The sequence below is a fragment of the Ursus maritimus genome, unplaced genomic scaffold (genome assembly GCF_017311325.1).
Source record: "Ursus maritimus isolate PB19 unplaced genomic scaffold, ASM1731132v1 scaffold_12, whole genome shotgun sequence".
Lineage (NCBI taxonomy): Eukaryota > Metazoa > Chordata > Mammalia > Carnivora > Ursidae > Ursus > Ursus maritimus.
In genome coordinates, this window is record NW_024423564.1 from 13,795,256 (window position 1) to 13,816,484 (window position 21,229).

Consider the following 21,229-nt stretch of genomic DNA (forward strand, 5'->3'; position numbering starts at 1 on the left):
ACCTTGTATTCAGCTTACACAAGCACTGCATCCTATCAAACACTGCAGGCAGAGACAGCCTTGAAACACTGTCTTTACAGGAGGGAAATATTTACCCAGCTTCTCACTGGTTTCAGAAAGGTCACCTCTCTGCAAAGGTTCTCCGGTCTACTGTTAACTGGGTGCCAGGTATGTGGAAAGTCAAGACGTGGTTGGCAGCAAATGCTCACAAAGCACTTGGGATCCCAATCCCACCGGTCAGAGAGCTAGTTAGACTAAAATCTCCGAAGGTTGCTATTTAATCTTCCACGACAAGAGAATTAGAAGGGTGTCTTTTGAGCTCAACCCGCAGCACAATAGACTAAACTTGTTCTGCCTCCGTTAAGTGCGGTAAAGAATGAGCAATCCTTCCTTACCACCCACCCCTCCAACCCACCCAAGCTCTTTTCTCAAGGGATGCCTAAGTGATCTATTCACATGACTAGGATCAACCTGTATCCATGACAGTGTCTGCTGTCACCAACCTCCAAGCCTTAATATCTTACATATGTTGAAGCAACTGGATGACCACAGAAGGTGAAAATCATACTTTCCCTTTCAATCTCACGCTGCCCTCGCTGCTTTCACCTGCATAAAAGAGCTAGTTCCACGTATTTTTCCCTCTTGCCTCCAAGCTAGCACGCAGTTGTTGGAGAAACCAGCCACCGCTCCCAAAGATTTGCCCAAAGCAGCTCTGCCAGATTTACCCACTCACCTGAGGGGAGATTTTCTGTACAGCGCCATCCCCTGGGGCCGGTCACAAGGGTCGACTGACTTGGCTCACCCGCACCCCCCTCCCGTCTTCGAAAGGCCCTTCATCCAGGAAAAGTCAGCCGCAAATTTAAGGCCCGGCCCTTTCGGATTTCAGAAAGATCCCGGAGGACTAGGGCCGAGGGACAAAGGAAAGTGAGGTCAGGGGCGGCCTTTCCAGCTCGGGATAGGCCTGGGGTCACTCACCCGCCACCCCTCACACCACCTCCGTCGTCCCGGACCACCTCAAACCCGGCCCCTGAAGTCCCGAACTAGCTGGAGCCCGGGCCCTGGGCTCGCTCGCGCCCCTTCCGCGAGGCCCCATCCCAGGCCCCCGCCGCCACCCAGAGCCCCCGCACCTTCTTGGGCGCCTTGGTGACGGTGGCCATGAAGGAGTACTTCTCAGCGTCCTCAATCTCCTTGGCCTGCTTCAGCTCCTCCCCGACCCCGGGCAGCGGCATCGCGTCAGGCATCGACATCCCCCGGCCGGCCCGGCCCGCGGCTGACCCGCCGCCCCCGCCTCTTTCCCTCACCGGCGCCCGCCCGCCCGCCCGCGCGGCACCCTCCGACACGCGTTCGCCCACCCTCCCGCCGGGCCCGCGCGGAGCTGCGTCCGGTGCTAAGGTGCTATGGCCAGCGTCTCGTCCGCTCGGCAGTCTAAACCAGCCGGACAGCGACCGCGGCGACAGGAGCACCAAGAGCAGCAGCGCCGAGCTCCGACCGGCCCGCGCCGCCACCTCCGCCGCACGCAAACACGCACGCAAAGTAAGGGTAGAGGAGAGTGACGCCACGTCAAGTACTGGCAGCTCCGAGAGGGGCGGAGTAAGGGGAAGAGGCGGGGAGAAACGGCGGCCTGTCATGACGTCATCACGCCGGACCGGGCTGCAGAAGCCACGCCTCCTTCTTCCTGCCTCGCTTGTTCCCCGAGTGAGCCAGACACTTTCCGCCGCCAGGTGGCGGCATCAGCCCTATGAGAGGCGCGTGGTTTCGCGAGGACGCCTCGGAACGTGGCGGGGGGAGAAGGGGTTTCTTTGGGCTGTGGGGTTCCCCGCAAGGCCTCAGAAGGGTGTAAGGGGGTTGTTCGGAAGCAAAGACCAGAGCCCTATGCGACGCATTCTACAGCCAGGACCAGGAAATAGGCAGGGACCCAGACAACCCATTCACTGCCCCAGACCGTTTGGACCAGCAGCCCCTTCCCCTCCTGCTCACCCCATTAAGAGTGAGCAGAACAGGGGCGCCTGGGTGGCACAGTGGTTAAGCGTCTGCCTTCGGCTCAGGGCGTGATCCCGGCAATCTGGGATCGAGCCCCACATCAGGCTCTTCTGCTGTGAGCCTGCTTCTTCGGCAATCTGGGATCGAGCCCCACATCAGGCTCTTCTGCTGTGAGCCTGCTTCTTCCTCTCCCACTCCCCCTGCTTGTGTTCCCTCTCTCACTGGCTGTCTCTATCTCTGTCAAATAAATAAAATCTTAAAAAAAAAAAAAAAAGAGTGAGCAGAACAGACTCAGAGCAGTTTCGTTTCCGCATAACCTTTTCTGAGCTCCTCCATCACCGTCTCCCCTGGGTCTTGCTTGTTTACAAGACCTTCAGGCCTCAGAGCTAATGTTATCTGGCCATTGGGATAGGGCTAATGGGCAGAGAGTGGAGAGAAGGAAGGGATTTGGGGGTGGGAGAGAGAAGTCCTATCCTGGATGAATGGTTTTCCTGCTCCCCCTCCCAAGCATAGACTCTGCTAGCTCCCGGTGGCACACAGGGCATTCTTTTACTGGCCCCTACTATGTGCTCTATGCTAAGGCCCTGGATAGTAAAGGTGTGTGCAAAGCATTTTATGTTTTGCAAGGTTTAGTCCAGCTGCTGAGGCAAAGCCTATTTGGACCCTGATGTCAGCTGAGGTAGCATGTCCTTTGAGATTTAAATGACACTGGCTGGATGCCCATGTCCTGTGGAAAGTCCAGTGCCCTCCCCAGGATTTCTGTGATTACTGGATGTGGGGGGGGGACTTAGAATTTCATGGTTACCTCTGGCTCTAGTTTTCTGCCTCATCTGAAGTTTTATTCACTATTCTGGCAGTGTGGCTGTTTCCTTAGTTCCTGCTGTCAATTCAAATATGGAACACAGCCCCTTCTCCTTTCAACCCCCACCCCTATTCCAAAACAACTGCAAAAATAATGCTGTAACGTGTAGCAGAACTTTTAATGAAGGTTTGTGGGCCACAGGGGAGAGATTACATCACACAGCAAACAATTTAGAATCACATTTCTGAAATGTTCTGAAAAGTTATTTTGGCTATCTTGTCACCTGGGGTTTCTCACTGGCCACACCAACTCACAAAGTTCCTCTAGCCCACTGCTGTCTAATGTGGCTTCCTCCTGTTACTCCCTTTTTATTTTATTTTATTTTATTTTATTTTATTTTATTTTATTTTAATTCAATTAATTAATATCTAGTGTATTATTCATTTCAGAGGTAGAGTTTGGTGATTTATCAATTGTTTGTAACAGCCAATGCTCATTATGTCATATGTCTTCCTTAATGCCCAGTCACCCAGTTATTCCATCTGTTCCTTCCTTCCCATCCCGCCACCTCCCTCTCTCCTCCTTGATTGACTCTGCGAAGCCAGATTCCTCTCTACCGGGATGAATAATTCAGGTCCTCCCAGTTCCCTTTTCTCAAGTTCCCCCTGCCCCACCAAGCCCACCTCCTTATACCCAGAAGCCCACCAGGTCTTTGACAGGCTCAACTCTTTCAAGAAAGAAGCTGTCGTTTGAAATGACATCTTTTCCACTGGTTTGGGTTCAAGACTGGGGAGAGTGTGAAATACATGTCTCTGGGGCCTTAGAGTCTTAGTCAGAGAAGCCCATGTTCCAACCACCCCGCCCCAGGGGCCTGTCTGTTTGAATCCGGCTGTGAAAGTGCCCACATACTTCTGCAGATCCTCATCTTAACTGTTCGAATTCTCTCAGCTGCCCACTCTTTCAAGCAGTATACCTCCAATACCTCTCAGCAGTATTCCTGTATCAGAAGGGACCGAGAGCAGGGGGACCAGAATACCAGATTCATCCACAAGGGTGCCAGACAGATACCTTCCTCTTTATCTCTCAGCTGGGGCCAGGAGCCAGACTTGCCCACCCAGGAGTCTTTGGACCTACAGCCTAAAGTAGCTCGTATCCTGTGGGTTTGCCCAAACTGCTGTCAGAGTCCAGGGATCAGAGGTGCCTGCTCAGAGAACAGAGGCAGAGCCAGTTGGAACAGAGGTGAAAACTCCACATCCCTAGAATAGGAAAACATGTGACTTAGGATAGCTTATTAAAAACAATAGCAACAACAACAAAAACAAAAAAACAAAAAACAAAACAAAAAAACCCAAAAAACCCCCCAAAACAAAAAAAAAAAAAACATAGATGTGTCTGTCCTTTGAATCTGATTTTTAAAACTCCCATTGGGTGAGAGCTTTGTCTCTCTGAGCCCAAGTTCTGCCACGCGTTTAGCCATCACTGCGATCCTGGAGCTGGAAGATCCCCTCTCTCTGACTCCTCCTCAATCAAAGTAACAGGTTTTCCCTAACACCTTGCTCACAGACTTGGCCGTGGCTGCGGCTGAGAATGCTGAAGACAGAGCCAGGCCTCGACGGAGCAGTACCTTTGCAGTTTGAACCAGGAAGGAGACCGGCAGGTCTGATTCTGCTTACCTGAGCACCTGGCCCAAGTGGAGGTTGGGGAGGCTGACCTAGGGGAACTGGGTACTTAGACTAGAAGGCAGGAGGGGCAGTACTCCCTGCCCTGGAAAAGGCGGCAGATCTATGTGGTTCACATCGGGCCAGGGCCCAGGCCTTCCTGGAAATCAGCCTGCTGCCAAGGACATGGCTGGCTGCTATTGCCCCCACCATGTGTGGGCTGGAGCCCAAAGAACTGATCCAGCCAGAGAATGTGATGACATAATATGGGTGAGAACTGTTGCATGCCGCCCCTCTCCCTCCTAGATGGTCCCACTTGGCCCAGCTAAGGGAGTTGCCTTCATGAATGGCAAGAAATGGCCTGTCCTCGGCCTGCCCACCCACCTATCTGACTTGCTCCCCCCTGAACAGCACAATCCACACGCAGATGAGAACAATGACCAGGGGCCCATGTTTGAGAAGAGCAGAGCCCCAAGGACAGGTGCATCTGTTGTGTGTGGTGGAGGGAAGGTGCCAACGAGCCTCGGGGCCTGAAGTGACCCTGCTCTAGAAAGGGGGAGCCTGAGGGTAGAGATGAATTGGGAGATGCCATCACCAGAAAGGTGCTGGCCCTGGGGTATCCTGCCTGGGCTTGGTCTTGTTCATCAAACTCACTCTTCTGTCTACCCCAAAACGTACCTTCCACATTCATTCATTCATTCATTTTTTTTTTTAATTCATAAAATATACATTGAATGCTGAAGATGTGCCAGGAACAGCACTAGATATTGGGGCTACAGAGACAAAAGAGGTACTGATCTCTACTGGGGGACAGAAGGTGGGGGTGTGGGGGGGGTGGGGATGAGCAGGAAAGGCTTGGTAGAGGCAGCTGCTCCTTGAGCTGACTCTTGACATAGAAGCAGCTGGACAAGGTAGGGAAAGGGATAGCATGAGAAAAGGCAGGGCGGTGAAATAACCTGGTGTATTACGGGCGCTGTAAATATCTCAGGGCAGGTGGAGCCTAGGGTGCAAAATGGAGCAGAGTGAGAGCTGAAGGTGGAGCCGATCCTGCAGATCCTGGCAAGCCGTGGGTGTGCGGAGCTGACGTCCACCGGGATGGGGAGCATGGGAGGAGAAGCGAGTCTGGGTGGAGGGGCTGCTGAGATAAGGAGTCAGCTTCAGACATGTTGAGTTTGATGTGTCTGTGGAGCGCACTGTCCCCAGTGCCAGGGGAGCCTAGGTTGGTGCCTTTCATGCCTTTCATACCCGGCCAGGCTGGCACCCCACAGAGCAAGGCTGGCCTCCCCCTGGAGGCCGTTTGCCTTCTGTGGGCCAGGCCTCCCTTTAGCCCTCCTCAATGAAAGGTGCAGAAAAATCACAAGAGATCTTGGATGACCGCAAAAGCAAGGGAGCAAGGCTCAGTGGCTCTCCCATCTTCTTTCTGTCCCAGGGCCTCCCTGTTGCACAACTCTGGGAGGCACTATGAACACTGACATGAAGGGGGTCCCTGAAGCAGGACTCCAGATTGCCAATCTGCCCTCCTGGCCCTGAGGGACCCCCAGAGGTGAGACTCCCAGCTGCACCTCTGCATCTCGGGGAGGGGGGGGCACTGGCTCCGCAGGCATGCCTGGCTCCCGCCTCCCGCCCAGCCCCTACAGTCCCCATGTCCAGTCTCTGCCCCCCGCTTTGTAACTCAAGCACTTTTGAAAAGATGGACAGTCCCCTGGGGGCCTTCTCCTTCTCTGCCTCCTCCTCTGCTTCATATTTATTATTTATTATTGTTTGGAACACTATAGGAAAGAAAGACCTGTGAAGATAAAAATCTCTTTACATCTCTCTGAGTTCACTTCCAGTCCTTGGCCATTTGCAGAAGCTGGCATTTACATACCTGCGATCAGTAGATGCATGTCGCTTTGTGTTCTGCTTTGATCAGATTACAATATTTCGAAAACACATTACCACATACAGAGATTGCTTACATGCTTGTCCTTGTCAGTGTTTCCCAAGCGCTCCATCGTCTTGCCATAAAAGTCGGCTTCACCGTGTTCCCAGTGCTGGGTCCTGGTTTTCAACTTGGTACCATCTGAATAAAACGTGCGTGAGAGTAGGAGTCAGAGCGGGATAGGCTTTCAAGCAAAATAGACAAGGTTGGGGCACAGCATCCAGGTCCTGCCAGAGAGAAGGAGCAAAAATGTAAACAGTGGGGCCCATGGTCCCGGCTATAAATAGGAACTGGGGGGACGGCACCTTTCAGCCATAGGGGATGTGAGGCCCAGTGCTTGGAACTCGTGATGGCTGACTCACGGGGAGGCTGTGTGGCGTGAAGAGAAGCCGGGCCTCTGGATAGACGGTGATGCGGCCTCTCAAGTGTTGACTCTGCTACCAACTTGGCTGTTGGAATCCTGGGCCTTTCTGGCCCTTTCTGGGCCTCCGTTTCTTCATGCAAAACAAGGGGGCTAGCTCTCCATCTGGGGCCCGTGATGATCCAATCTCATAAAATAATAAATATCAAAGAGCTTTGAATAAGTTACAAGTATTGTGCAAATGTAAGTTACCAAAATGTGGCTCCAGCTAAAAAATCTGGAGGGGAAGGTGTTATTGTCGAGAATTTGGCATTCTCTCGGTGCACCGCTTCCCAGCAGCAAGCTGCTCGTCAGTGCTGGGGCTGAGTCCTTGTTTACACTGCAATTGTGCTTCCTTGCGAGGGGCGAGGTGCGGCTGGAACCGTCCCAGCCGTGAGCCACCCGCCACCTCCCTGGCCCAGCCTGGCCTGGGGTCTGGCTACTGTGTATCCAGCAGCCCCTCCAGACTTCCTCAAATGCTTTCTTCTGGGTTGGACCAGAGAGCCTGATGTATCTTTCTTCAGTTTTCGTTTTCCAAAGCTGTAGCCGGTAAAAGTTAAGGCTGAGCAAGCATCGAGTACTGTAAACAATGTTCAAGGAATGTTTTGATGGTTCTTTGTGCTACTTGGTGTGTCAGTTATTTACTAAGCACAGGCTTTTTGTCAGGGGATGGGCTGGATGCCAGGGAGCCTGCAGTCAACAAGACAGACACTGTTCCTGTCCTCGTGGGGCTTAGCATCAATAGCAGGACTTGTTCTCAAAATCTGTCCCCCCCATACCTTTTCAGAGTGGGGCCCTCCTCCTTCCTCTCTCCACGTGCCGCACCCTGCAGAGCCCTTCTGAGAAGTAAACTGCATTTATCATGCCAGACCTCAGGGTGGGGAGGAGGACGGCCATCCATCTTCAGGGTTTGTATCGACTTACCGACCCTTGGCTTTATCCTGAGTCTTAGAAGTTTCTAGAATACTGTCTCCCTGGCAGATATCCTGTCCCAAGACAATGGAGAGTGGGCTGGTGAGGCGGAGGTACCAGTTTGCTGGGATCCAGGACTTCATTGCCCGTCCCCGCCTCTCTCCGGCCTTTGCTCCCCACCTGCCACCAGCCACCTGTCCCCAGGGCTGGAAATGGTCTTGGATTTGGAAGAGACAAGAGGTAGGCCAGGTTGATTGGATCTGCCGTTGAGGGCTCAGAGTGGGATTTGCCTTGACCGGAAGGGCACTGGGGCCGGATGCAGTGGGATAGCCAGAAGCTTCAACTCTCTAAGTCTCTGGTAGCTGGGATCCTGCCCCCTCCAAAGGCCCTGCCACAAGGTTGGCTTGTTGGAGCTGGAGAAACGTGGTCAGCTGTTGGTGCGGAGGCTGCTGCTGGGTGGGAGCCCGCCTTCCTCACCCTCTCTGGTGTGCAGGGCGGGCCCCATTGCATCACCTCTGGAGCCTCTGCTCCTGGCTTTGCAGCCAGCTGGGCCCCTGGAGGAGGGACTCTCCCTGTTTTTCAACAAACCATTAACCATTTCACCCTCCCAGGCCTTCCTGTAGCTGACCTGGATTCCCGGCGCGGCCCCTCACACCCGTCCGTCTTGATCTTGCAAATCTCCCTTCTGCCCTGTGATGTACGGGAGTTCTGCCTGGGCGGCCATCTGAGGGGTGAAGTCTCCGCCTTAGCCATGGCAAGCCTGGACTCGTCCCCAGGAAAAGAGTTAAACTCCCTTATCCCCACCCTCAGCATTTGTCCCATTCTGCAGCAGTGAGGAAAGGCTCCTCGGCCTCTCGCATGAGCTCATGCCACTTCCACACTCCAAACAGAGCCCGGACAAGGGGTCAACACAACGTTTTAGACCCAAAGCAGCAGTGGGGCCCAAGCGGAGACCAGGAGCTTGGACATGAACCTCTCCCCACAGCCCCTCCAACCATTTCCTGCAGACCTGCTTGGGCCTTGGCCTACCTCACCCCCACCCCAGGGACCCAGGGAAGGGGTGGGTGGAGCAAGGTCCTAAGGGGCCCACGGGGGTCTGATGGAAGAGTCCCTAGAACATAGTGTTTTCCCGTGCCCTCTTGGGTGGCGGGGGAGAGGAGGGAGGCAGAGAGACCCTTCCAGGCAGTGAAGCCCAGGCCACATTCCCGCTCAGGCCTTTTATCTCACAGCCCCAGCATTCCCTTCATCGCCCCACCCATTCCAGGGCCTGAAATAGCCTGAAACTTGAGCCAAGCCTAGGCCCAAGTCCCAATTTTAGTTCCACAAACATTTGGCTGCACCATAACATGGCCTCCTGGGCTGGATCCTGTGGGGGCCCAGCCCCTGCCCTCAGGGAGCTTGCAAAATGTACCCTGATGACTGGAGTCTCAGGCGTAAGATGCGAGAGGAAGAAGAAAGAAAGAGGGCTTCCTCAGGGGGTGACCTCGTGGAGAGTCGTTTTTGTCGAGTTTCAAAGGGCTAGTGGGATTTCCACAGGCAGGAGCGAGGGCCACTCGTTCTAGGGGAACAGTAAGAGCAAAACCACAGACGTGCAAAACTCAGAGCATGTTCTGGAACACGGCCCACAATCTGGTTTGAGCACATGGGAGGATACTGAGCTGCTTACGGTTTCCATGAATATGTCATTTAATTTACTGGCAAGCTGTCTCGACTTCCTACAGGCTGAGGGCTCCAAGAGGCAAGGACTTATGGGTCCACAGAACTTTACAGACCAGAAAACGGAGGCCCATAAAACTAAAGAAACTTGCTCGGCGTTCTAAAGCACAGTAGTGAGAGCGACGACTGGAACCAGTAGTGAACTCTTGTCCGTCTTTGCCCAGTTCTGGTCTCTTCGTCCCTGGAGTTGACCGGCCCAGCTGACCTTGCCCTGCTTTCCAGGCCAAGAGATGTTTGAAACAAACAGCCAACAATCAAGGATGAATACAGTTTTAGCCACACGACTGTTCCTTGTATTGTCGTGCATAAGTGAGGAAACAAACAGCTCCAGGACACTTGTTGGGGAAGAAATGCCAGTATTTTTTATTTTGCCAGGTTTATTTAACTCTGATTGCAAGCCTCATCCACAGTTCGTGAGAAGCTTAAATCCCCTGGCCCATTAGATCTAAACAAACAAACAAACCCAAAAAACAAAAATCCCCAAACAAGCACACAAGGGGTTTGATCTTGGAAAACTGGGGCAGCTGGTCCTTTTTCAGGGGAAATGGCCACAGTAACATCTGCTCCTTGTACTACGTGCTGAGCGCTGGTCCCTCCTGTCTGTGAGCATTGCTTCCTCCTTAGAGCCCTCGCACGTCCCCTACCAGGTTCTGCCACCTGGGGGGGGAGGGGGCGGGGTCAGAAGATGTGTGTTCCAGCTGGATTTCAACGTCTGCCACTCGTGGACACTCGTGATCTCGCACCTTCTTCTTAGGTACTGGAAGTCACTGCCCCGCAGGTAAGGCTCCGGCTCCCCCACCTTGGAAAACCAGCTCCAGTCCCCTTTGACCTCCAAGACTGGAAGCTCTGGCCACCCTCCTGGGAGGATGTGGGGAAAATACTTCACATTCTTTCCTGGAGAGTCCACAGCCAAGAAAACCACATATAGCTGATTTCTCAATCACGTTATTCCACCACTTTAAATGTTCAATTAATCACCCTCTCCCACTTCCAATAGCAAAAGAAAAGTACAGCCGCAGGCCACCAAAACTATGGTCAAGGCCATACCATGCAAGAATGCTTAATGACCCGGAAAGATGCTCATCATAAAATTGCTAGCTGAAAAAGGAAGCTTTAAAAACAGCGTTACAGTGCTGTGTATGGAAAGGCTCCGTTTTCCACCTACGAATGGGGGTAACCCAGCTCCCGCCCACTGTGTGTCTCTCCCGTGTGTCTTCTCTACTTTTAGACGGAACACCTCACTTCTGGTCTCCAAATGTGTAGCGGTTTTTCCCCAGAACAAGCAATTCTCTGTGACACCAGCTGGGTCCCCACAATTCAACCCCATTCCAACACCATCTATCAGGAGACAGTGTCCAATGTCACAGGTGAAGGGCTTGGTCCCACAACACTGACACCTCCACCCCCCAGCCCCACCTTAGACGCCAGTCGCGCGCTCAGGCTGTCACTCGTGCTGTCACTCATGCTACACCCAGCTGTAGATCAGAGATTGCAACGACCCCTCCTTGGGCTTGATTACTTTGCCAGAGCTGCTCACGGAGCTCAGCGAAACACAAACACTGACTTATATTTGCCTGGTTCTTATACAAAGGATATGATAAAGGATACAGATGAACACCCAGATGGGAGGGACGCCCAGTATGTGGGAAAGGACATGGAGCGACCACTCTCCCCCACCTCCATGTGGTCGTCAATCGGAAAGCTTTCTGAGCCTGTACTTGTGGGAATTGATGGACTTTTTATCACGTAGGCATGATGGATCATAAACTCCATTTTCAGCCACTCCTTCTCGAAGAGCCTGAAAATTCTGAGCTTCAAATCATGCTTTGCTCTTTCCAGTGCCCAACCCCCACCTAGGAGCTCACCAACAGTCACCTCACTAGAACGAGAAATGCTCCTGGGGTTCTTATCATATGGGAAATTACAAGGGTTTAGGAGCTCTTTAGGAACCAGGAATGGGGGACAGAGGCCAATATACGTTTTCTGTTATCTCCCAAGTGTGAACGAACTTTCTGATAAATATAAAATCACTTACTTATACAAAGAAAAAAGAACTGAAAAGATAAACACCAAAACACTTATTTCCTCTGCAAGGTGAGATCACAGGTCATTTCTATTTTCTCATTTGTGCGTGTTTTCATTTTCTAAAAATTTGACAGTAAGTGCAAATCACCTTTGGTGAGCAATTTGAATAAAAAAAGAAATTTTAAATGATAAAAGAAATGTATACTCATTAAAAGAAATCTAAGCAAACAGATGTACGTGCAACAAAAGTGAAAATCTTCTTTCCCTGGGCATGCACACACTCCGGGCTTAGAGTGGGGGACCTCACCTCCACATAATATTTTTTGTATTTTCATAGGTGGGATTTTTTTATTGCATAAATAAGGCTATCCATATTATTCTACAACTTCTCTTGCAACAGTTACCTAGTAAAATTGAGATTACAATGATACCTACCTTGTTGGGGGTTTTGTCACAATTAAATGAGTTCACATATGTAAAAGGCTTAGAGCTGTGCCTGGCATTTAAAAAGCACTACCTGAATTTCAACTATTTTGATGTATTTATTATTTAATTTCCCATTCTATTTCATAGACATCCCTCCACATTAAGACTATCAACCTAATACTTAGGAAAACATTTAAAATTGTGGTTTTTTTTTTTTTTTAAGTTAAACAAAACATGGGCGCCTGGGTGGTTCAGTTGGTTAAGCATCTGTCTTTGGCTCAGGTCATGATCTCGGGGTCCTGAGATGGAGCTCTGTGTCGGGCTCCCTGCTCAGTGGGGAGTCTGCTTCTCCCTTTCCCTTTGCCTCCTCCCCCCAGTGCCCCTCCACAGCTCGTGCTCTTGCTTTTCTCTCTCTCTCTCTCTCTCTCTCTCAAATAAATAAAATTTAACAGATTAAGTTAAATTAAACTAAACAAATGAATAGCTGACTTCTCATCTATTCTTTTCATCACTCGGAGAGGGGCTGCCTGGTGGAAAGCTCTCCCTTTCTCTACTTTCACATTGATGACCCAGCTGGCCTCCACCTGAGTGAACATGAGCCCCAGATGGGCAATCCATTCAGCCAAATGCATGCTACCTAGAGGTCCGGGCTTATCTGAACTATTTGTCCCTTTCTGGAGAGAAGGAAGCAGAAACTCCATAAGCCCTCCGGGAATTAATATTCAGATCTTCTTCCGCTTATGACGGGGTTACGTCTCAATAAACCCATAATAAGTTGAAAATATCTTTAAGTTGATAATGCATTTAATATACCTAAACCACTGAGTAGCGTAGCTTGCCTTAAATGTGCTCAGAAAGTTTAACATTAGCCTAGAGGTGGGCAAAATCATCTAACATGAGCCTATTTCATCGCACAGTGCCAAAGATCTCATGTAATTTATTGAATACTGGACTGAAAGGGAGAGACAGAATAGCTGTATGGGTCCAGAATGGTGGTAAGCGGAGGGATTGCTTATCCCGTGGCTGACCAGGAGCTGCGGCAGGCTCCCAGGGCCCATCATCACGAGAGAAGATCAGAAGGTGTTTAGATAGCCCTAGAAAAGATCAAAACTCAAAATCTGGAGCACAGTTTCTATGGAATATGTTGCTTTTACACCATCGTAAAGCTGAAAGGATTGTAAGTCAAACCATACAGTCAAGGACTGCGTGTAGTTGTGAATCGCACAGGGGCCTGGGCTTACCTGGCTGGTCGATTTGGTATAGTTCCAGATGTGACTGCCAAACAGAAGGGAAAAAGAGATCAGGTTGGCAGTGCTGCTGTAGGAAAATGTAAACATTCGTTACATCAATCACTGAAAATGTGACAGCAGGGAAGGCAAGTTTTAATGATTGGCAATGAAATTACAGATTACAGAAGTCAGTTATCACTGTAGCCAACATGACTACCATCTGTATTTTGAATCCAGGAGCAAAACGTACAAGAAATTATATCTAATTCACGGCACAGCAAATGGCACTGGTTCTGAATCCAGGAATTGTGTTCTGCGGGATGTTTGCAGAATCCTTGTCATTTTCTAGCTTCAATCCTTTTTAACATAAAGGATGGGTCCGTTAATAGAATAGCATTACACCCAAACCAGAAAAAGACATCACAAAAAAAGAAAATTAAAAACAAATAATTCTCATGAACATAGGTATAAATCCTCAACAGATTCTTAGAAAATCAAATCCAACAATATAATAAAAAGGGAATAATATAACATGCCCAAATGGGGTTTATACAAGGAGTGAAGAGATTGTTCATCATTTGAAAGCCAATCGATGTAATTCCAACATTTAGCATTTAAAGGGAAAAAAAAAACATGATTACAGCAATCGATACTTAAAAAGCACCTGACAAAATTCACGTCTATTGATGACTTTTGAAAGAAGAAATAGAAGTCATGGGGCGCCTGGGTGGCTCAGTCGTTAAGTGTCTGCCTTCGGCCCAGGGCGCGATCCCGGCGTTCTGGGATCAAGCCCCACATCAGGCTTCTCCGCTAGGAGCCTGCTTCTTCCTCTCCCACTCCCCCTGCTTGTGTTCCCTCTCTCGCTGGCTGTCTCTATCTCTGTCGAATAAATAAATAAAAAACAAAAACAAAAACAAAACACAAAAGATCAGGTCTGTTTAAAAAAAAAAAAACTTTCAGAAGAGGGGCGCCTGGGTGGCTCAGTCTGTGAAGTGCCTCCCTTCAGCTCAGGTCATGATCCCGGGGTCCTGGGACTGAATCCTGAGCTCCTCCTCGTCAGGCTGTCTCCCTGCTCATCAGGGAGTCTGCTTCTCCCTCTCCCTCTGCCCCTCCCCCTGCTCATCCCTCTCTCCCAAATAAATAAATAAAATCTGAAAAATAAAATAAAACCTCAATGAGATAGCAGCACACATGTTAGAATGGCTAAAATAAAACTCCTGACAACACCAAGTGCTGACGAGGATGCTGTCATACATTGGAACATGGTTCCTATACGTCTCTGGTAGGAATGAAAAAGGGTACAGCCACACTGGGAAACAATTGGAAAAAATTCTTATTAAATGAAACATAAATGACCTTATGACCCAGTAGTTGTGCTCGTGGGTACCCTAGAGAAATGAAAATTTATGTTTATACAAAAACATATACAGAAATATTTATAGCACCTCTATTCATAATTGCCAAAACCTGAAATAATCCAAATGTCCTTCAATAAGTTGATGAATAAAAAAAAAAAACTGTGGTTCATCTATACAATGGATTAAAAGGGAATAAACTATTGATACATAAACCAACTCTGATGACCGCCAAAGTAATGTTACGCTGAGTGAAAGAAGCTACTCTCACTCTCTTTTGGTTAGTATTGGCATGGTATATATTTCCCTATCCCTTTACTTTTAATCATATTATTTTTATATATGATCTATATTATATTTAAAATGGGTTTCTTGTAGACAACGTTTCATTGGGTCTTATATTTTGATCCACTCTGAGATCTCTGTCTTTTAATTGGCATGATAGATTTTTGACATTTAATGTGATCATGGCTATAGCTGTTTTCGTGTCTACCATATTTGTTGCTATTTTCCATTCATTACCCTTGTTCTTTGTTCCTACTTTTGTCTTCCACTCTTTCTGGCTTTGGAAGTTTTAATTGAGTATTTTATATGGTTCCATTTTCTTTCTTTTCCTAGCCTGTCAATTATACTTCCTTTTTAAGCTCTTTATAGTGGTTGCCCTAGAGTTTGCAATATACATTTACAACCAATCCAAGTCCATTATCAGCTAACACTGTACCGCTTCATGGGCAGTGCGAGTGCCTTATCATAACAAAATATTCCAGATTCCTCCCTCCAAACAATGATCTGTTGGATTAATTCAGAGTAAGAAGAGTAAAAGCTTTTGTTTTGCTTTCACCTGCTCTAATACTCTTCCTCTTTTTTTTTTTTTTAATGTAAATCTGAGCTTCTGACCTGTATCATTTTCCTTGTCTCTGAAGGACTTCTAACATTTCTTGCAAGTCAGGACCTACTGGTAATCAGTTCTCTCAATTTTTGTTTGTCTGAGAAAGTCTTGATTTCTCCTGAACTTTTGGAGGATAATTTCACAGGGCACAGAATTCTAGGTCAGTGGGTTTTTTTCTCTCAACACATTAAATATTTCATTCTGTTCTCTTCTTGTTTGCACGGTTTCTGAGAAGCCAAATTCATTCTTATCATTCTTCCTCTGCAGGTAGGGCGTTTTTTCACTCCCCTCTGGCTTCTTTCAAGATTTTTGCTTTAACTTTATGCAGTTTCAATATGATATGGTTAGGTGTAATTTTTTTGTTGTTGTTTGCTTATTTTTCGCATTTATCCTGCCTGATGTTCTCTGAGCTTTCTGGATGTGCATTTTGGTATCGGACATTAACTTGGGGGACATTTTCAGTCATAATTGCTTCAAATATTTCTTCTGTGCTTTCTCTTTTTCTTCTTGTGGTAGTCCCATTATATGAATGTTACCCCTTCTGTAGCTTTCCCATAGTTCTTGGGTATTTTGTTCCTTTTTCTTCTTCTTCAGTCTTTTTCCCCTTTGATTTTTAGTTTTGGAAATTTCTATTGACATATCCTCAAGCTCAGAGATTCTTTCCTCAGCTGTCTCCAGTCTGTCTATTAATGAGCCCATCAAAGGCATTCTTTATTTCTGTTGCTGTGTTGTTGTTGTTTTCATTTCTAGCATTTCTTTTTGATTCTTTCTAAGACTTTCCATCTCTCTGTTTACATTACCCATCTGTTCTTGCATGTTGTCTATTTTTTCCATTGGAGCTGTTAGCGTATTAACTGTAGTTATTTTAAATTCCCAGGCTGATAATGGGACACCCCTGCCATATCTGAACCTGGTTTGGATGCTTGCACTGCTTCTTCAAACTGTGGTTTTTGCATTAAGTATGACTTGCAGGATTTTTTGTTTTCTGTTTTTGGGGTTTTGTTTTTGTTTTTGGTTGTTGAAAGCGCGACATGATGTGCTGGGTAAAAGGAACTGTGGGAAACAGGCCTTTAGTGGTGTGCTGGCCAGGTGTGGGTGGAGGGGAAGCATTCTGTAGTCTGATGATTAGGTCTCGGTCTTTTCGTCAGGCTGTGCTCCTGGGCTGTGAACTTGACACAGGCTTCTCCGTTCTCTCTCTCTTAGGTGGAACAGGGACTGGAGTAGGGTATTTCCCTTCCCCCAGTTAAGGATTAAGCTCTGGGAAAACCCCAATAGGTTAGGCTGTGGTAAAATAGTTTCTCTTGGGAGCAGGCCTTCATTAAGAAGAATGGAACACTCTGGCATATTTCAAAATGGTCACTTTTTCCCTTCCTGTGCTGGAAGCAACTACAAGGGGATTTTTCTCTGATAGTCTCTGCGAGAACCTGGTACAGCTTCTAGAGCTAAAACTTACAAAAGCTTGGGCATCCCCCATGATGGCCCCCCTGGAGTTTTTCACTCTCAGACTTGTCCACACTGAGCCTCCAGAGACTTGTCAGCTGCAGTTCAGTTCTCCTCCCCCAGGACTGATTCCCACGGATGTTTCTGCTACACGAAGTTGCGATTCTTTGTATGTACCTGTCTCTCTCTCCATTCTGGGGGGCAGCACTGTGCTCCGTGACCTCAGTTTTCTGATGGATCTAAGAAGAGTTGATTTTTCGGTTTGTTCAGCTTTTTACTTGTTGGGTGGATGGACTGATGACCTCTAAGCTCCTTCCACGCTGGCACGGAAACCGGAAGTCAACTTCCTGTTAGTTTAAAAAATAAGACTCTTAAAATGGTTAAAAGGTAAATTTATGTGAGGTATATTTTATCACAATAAAAATTTTTTAAAAATACCATTTAAGGGGCGCCTGGGTGGCTCAGTCGTTAAGCATCAGACTTCGGCTCAGGGCGTGATCCCGGCGTTCTGGGATCGAGCCCCACATCAGGCTCCTCGGCTGGGAGCCTGCTTCTTCCTCTCCCACTCCCCCTGCCTGTGTTCCCTCTCTCTCTGGCTGTCTCTATCTCTGTTGAATAAATAAATAAAATCTTTAAAAAAATACCATTTAAAAAAAGAAAAGAATGAGACACTTAAGAATGAGACATTATAAATAAGGAACAAGGTGTAAGGAATAAGGTGGGTTTTCCAAATGCTTGCAAGATATCTCTACGTGATAATTCCATCAACACATCAAACTTGACATCGTTTGAGTTCCTTTAACTTACTTTTCTTCCTCTGTTCTTCATTTTCATTAAAGTGCCACCTTTGTGTTGGCCACCCATCCTCTAAACCCTGGGCCATCTCTGACCACCCCGTCTCTCCAACAGTCACTCACTTGTTACGCCATGTCTGTTATGTATCCACAATTCAGTTGTGCATCCCTCTTCTCTTTTCCTTCCCTCCTGCCCCTCTTCTAGTTCATCACCCCTGGTCAGGATTTTGCAATTACTTCCTAACATCTCCCTCCCTTAAGAGTTCACTTTAGGGTCAGCCTGATCTGAGTTTAAACCCTGGCTCTGCCACTTATAATAAATATATATATTTATCATTTTTTAAAATATATATATTTATTTAAGAGAGAGTGAGCGAGCACAGGGTGGGGGGTGGCGTGGCACAGGGGACAAAAAGGGAGGAACAGAGGGAGAGGGAGAGGGAGTCTCAAGCAAACTCCCCGCTGAGCGCAGAGCCTGATGCAGGGGTCCATCTCATGAGCCTGAGATCACGACCTGAGCCTGAGATCACGACCCGAGCTGAAACCAAGAGTCGGATGCTCAATGGACTGTGCCCCCCGGGCACCCCTGCCACATAACACTTCTGACCTTGGGCATAATATACTTAACCTCTTTGCACCTCAGGCCTCATCTGTAAAATTGAGGTAAGAATAATATTCAACTCACAGGTTCATTGTGAAGATTAGAAAAGACTAGGAGCCAGCCACGGAGTCTTACGTGCATTATCTGTTACTTTTATTGAATGAGACAATGTGTATGAAAGACTTGGCATGGTGCTGGGTGCAGAGTAAGTACCCAGTCGTTGCTGGCTGCTCTGTATGATTATTCTTCATTTCGGTCCATTTTAGGCACTACTGTCAAATTAATTTTCCTAATGAGCAGTTTTGATTACGTCCATCTTGCTTAGACTCTTCCTCTGACCCTCCTGCGTGTTGAAATAAACCCAAACTCTTCTGCCAAACATGCAAAGCTCTTGATCTGTTCCTTCCTACCTTTCAAATGTTCCTTGCTGAATTTCACTACTCACTAGACCCCACGCCTACCCCTGCTTTCCCCTCTCTTTGGCTTTGTTCAAACTGTTCTCTCTCCCTGGAATGCCCTTCCTCCTCCCATCTTGCTTGGTAAATATTTGCTGAGTAAATAGATAGTGTCCTCTGGAAAAGCTCCCCCCCGAGAAGACAGTTCTAACCCGTGCCCTATGCCCCTCCCATGGTGGAGACACACAGGGCAGGCTATGTTTATTTTCAGCAGGACTCTCTGTGGGAGAGACATATATACAAACGAAGAGGTTTTAAACAAGTCAACCCCGTTCTGCATCCCCTCAACCCCTCCTGAATACCGATGCCACATACAACCAATGCTAAGAGGTGGTGTTGCTCAACTCCTCTTGCTTAGCTAACCTCTCCATTCAGGGCGTATTTATTGAGTGCCTACGAGGTACAACTTACTGGGGATGGTGGGGGATCTGAGCCCATTTAAGACCATCTGGCTGATGGAGGGAAGGCCGACACAGTGATGGCCAACAGCACGTGGGAATTCAGAATCCGGTTCTAAACTCTGTGATGCCCCAGAGAAGTCTCACCAGGAGGAGCTCGTGCACTAGAGAAGGGGTTAAAGAGGCTACAGCCAGAAGCAGCTTTGTGACGGCCATGCCTGGGGTGAGTCTTCACGGTCCCCCGTGCTTGGAGAATGTATGGTATGCTATGGCAAACATCCCATGTGTGCTGGGGAAATGCAAACCAATGACATGTTCCATTAGGTGATGAGCCAGGCCCAGGGCAGTTTCCTAAAAGGGAGCTGTCCCCAAACCACTGGTAACTTGCCGCTGCTAAAGGCATAGGTGCAGGTGAAGAAGTTTTTCCCTGAAGTCCACCTCCCCACCCCCAGTGCGGTCCACTTGGTGCAGGCATGCTCAGTTGTGTAAATACTAAGACACCATTAATGACAGCAGGAGTGACAAGCACGGTTTCATGAAGAAAAAAAAAAGGGGTGTCTATGTTCTTGTAATTCTACATAAGTTAACTCAGTATCTAGGTTCTTGGCAGGTCTCTAACCTAGGTTTTGTTCCCAGAATATTCTGAGCTCCTGGGTTACTCCGCATAGGGTAGGAGCTCAAACCTAAAGCTTTCGAAACGGATTTGGGTTGAACCCATCTCAACCTCAACCTATTAACCTCTATGACCTTGAACCTCAGAGAAGCGCTTTGTGGTTCAGCTTCCTCGTTTTGACAAGTGGAGCGATACCACCAACGTTAAGGGTTGTTACGAGGATTTAACGAAAGGATGTGTGCGGAATGCCTTCCAGAGTCAGTGTTCTGTATCCGCTGGTTATTATCACCATAGCAATTGTCAGAGATCTCCCCACACTCCATCCTGTCCCCAAACTCTCTCCTCCAAAGCTACCTAAACTATACCTGGAACAGCTTCCTCCGTACTTCCCCCACACCTCTAAATAACCATAGTGGTAAATAATAATAATAATAATAACAGCAGTAACAGCACGGCTGTTAGAGAGGGCCTAGGACATACCATACCCCGGGAGGGTTGGAGGGGAGCACTGGCAAACCTCAGCTCCAATCCTCATTATATCTACTCTACCGTGCAAGACCGTAAGCTCAGAAAAGAGAAGCTGACTTGTCCAAAGGAAGTGGCCGAGCTGGAATCAGAACTCAGGTGTTCTGTGTCCAAAGCCTACACTCTTCCTGCTCGACCATATTTTCTCCTCTGGAAAGATAATCTCCTTTCTGGACATGAAGACCAGAGACACCAGCTAGCCCTTAGCAACATTCAGGCCTTTTCTAATAGTCTGCCTACAGACCGTGCATTCATTCATTCATTCATTCACTCACTCACTCACTCACTCACTCCACAAACATTTATTGAGTGTTTACTAGGTGCTAGGGATATAAAATTGATTAAGACAGTTCACGTGTCTCAAGAGTTCACGCTGTTGTGGGGAAGAGGGATGCATAAAGGAGAAGTGGGGAAGTCAGTGGTTAAATAAAAGGGCACAGTGGGCCCTCAGAGTCCAGGTGGGGTTGAAGGGAACAGTGATGGTGTCAGGAAAAGCTTCACAGGAGGTGATCTGAGTTGATTCATTGTCCTGCTCTTTATTTCATTCATTCTAGAAACACATTTTTTGCAATGACTGTGTTTCAGGCTTTAGGCTAAACTCTGGGGTTAAACCTAAACCCTCCGCCCCTAAGAAATGCATGTCCAGCCAGGAAGGATGGGTCACCAAGCATTCACTGTCATGAAAGTACACTGGGGGGCAAAGGACAGGGTTCGTGCTCTTGGCCAAGGATGGCTTCAGAGGCCCAGTTTCTTTGAAAAGAACTGTTTTATTCCCCCTTTTTCCTGTCTGGTCTTTTGGCACTTTAAGCACCTTTGAGGCTATCCCACAGACCATGCCAAGTAAAAACAGCGCGTCCAAAACTACATTTATGCTTTATGACAGTCCCAGGGCAAGAAGCCATAATTCAAAGTTCCATCTCCTTCATTTCACCAAGATGTTGTTAGTTACGGAGATATCGCCCCATTTTGATATATCGTCGTTCACATCATTACACACAATAGCACAAAATGCACTATTAGTTATGTTAAAAAATAGCATAATAAAAAAATTACTGCCTGCTCTTTGCCTACGATTGCCCTTTTTGGAGTG

At 48.1% G+C, this 21,229-nt stretch overlaps 1 long non-coding RNA gene across 3 annotated transcripts; it reads right to left on the reverse strand.

Moving 5' to 3' along the window:
• Window positions 1–2,941: 2,941 nt before the first annotated feature.
• LOC103675009 lies at window positions 2,942–8,385 on the reverse strand. 3 transcript variants are annotated; one of them, XR_571772.2, is made up of 3 exons: window positions 8,302–8,385; window positions 6,399–6,588; window positions 2,942–4,038 (listed from the first exon to the last, which is right to left on the reverse strand). It is a non-coding gene; the product is annotated as an uncharacterized LOC103675009 (long non-coding RNA). The 3 variants fall into 3 exon arrangements; XR_571770.2 differs by lacking the exon at window positions 8,302–8,385 and adding an exon at window positions 6,724–8,239; XR_571773.2 differs by lacking the exon at window positions 8,302–8,385 and adding an exon at window positions 6,667–8,239 and having other exon boundaries at window positions 6,399–6,502.
• Between the last annotated feature and the right edge of the window lie 12,844 nt (window positions 8,386–21,229).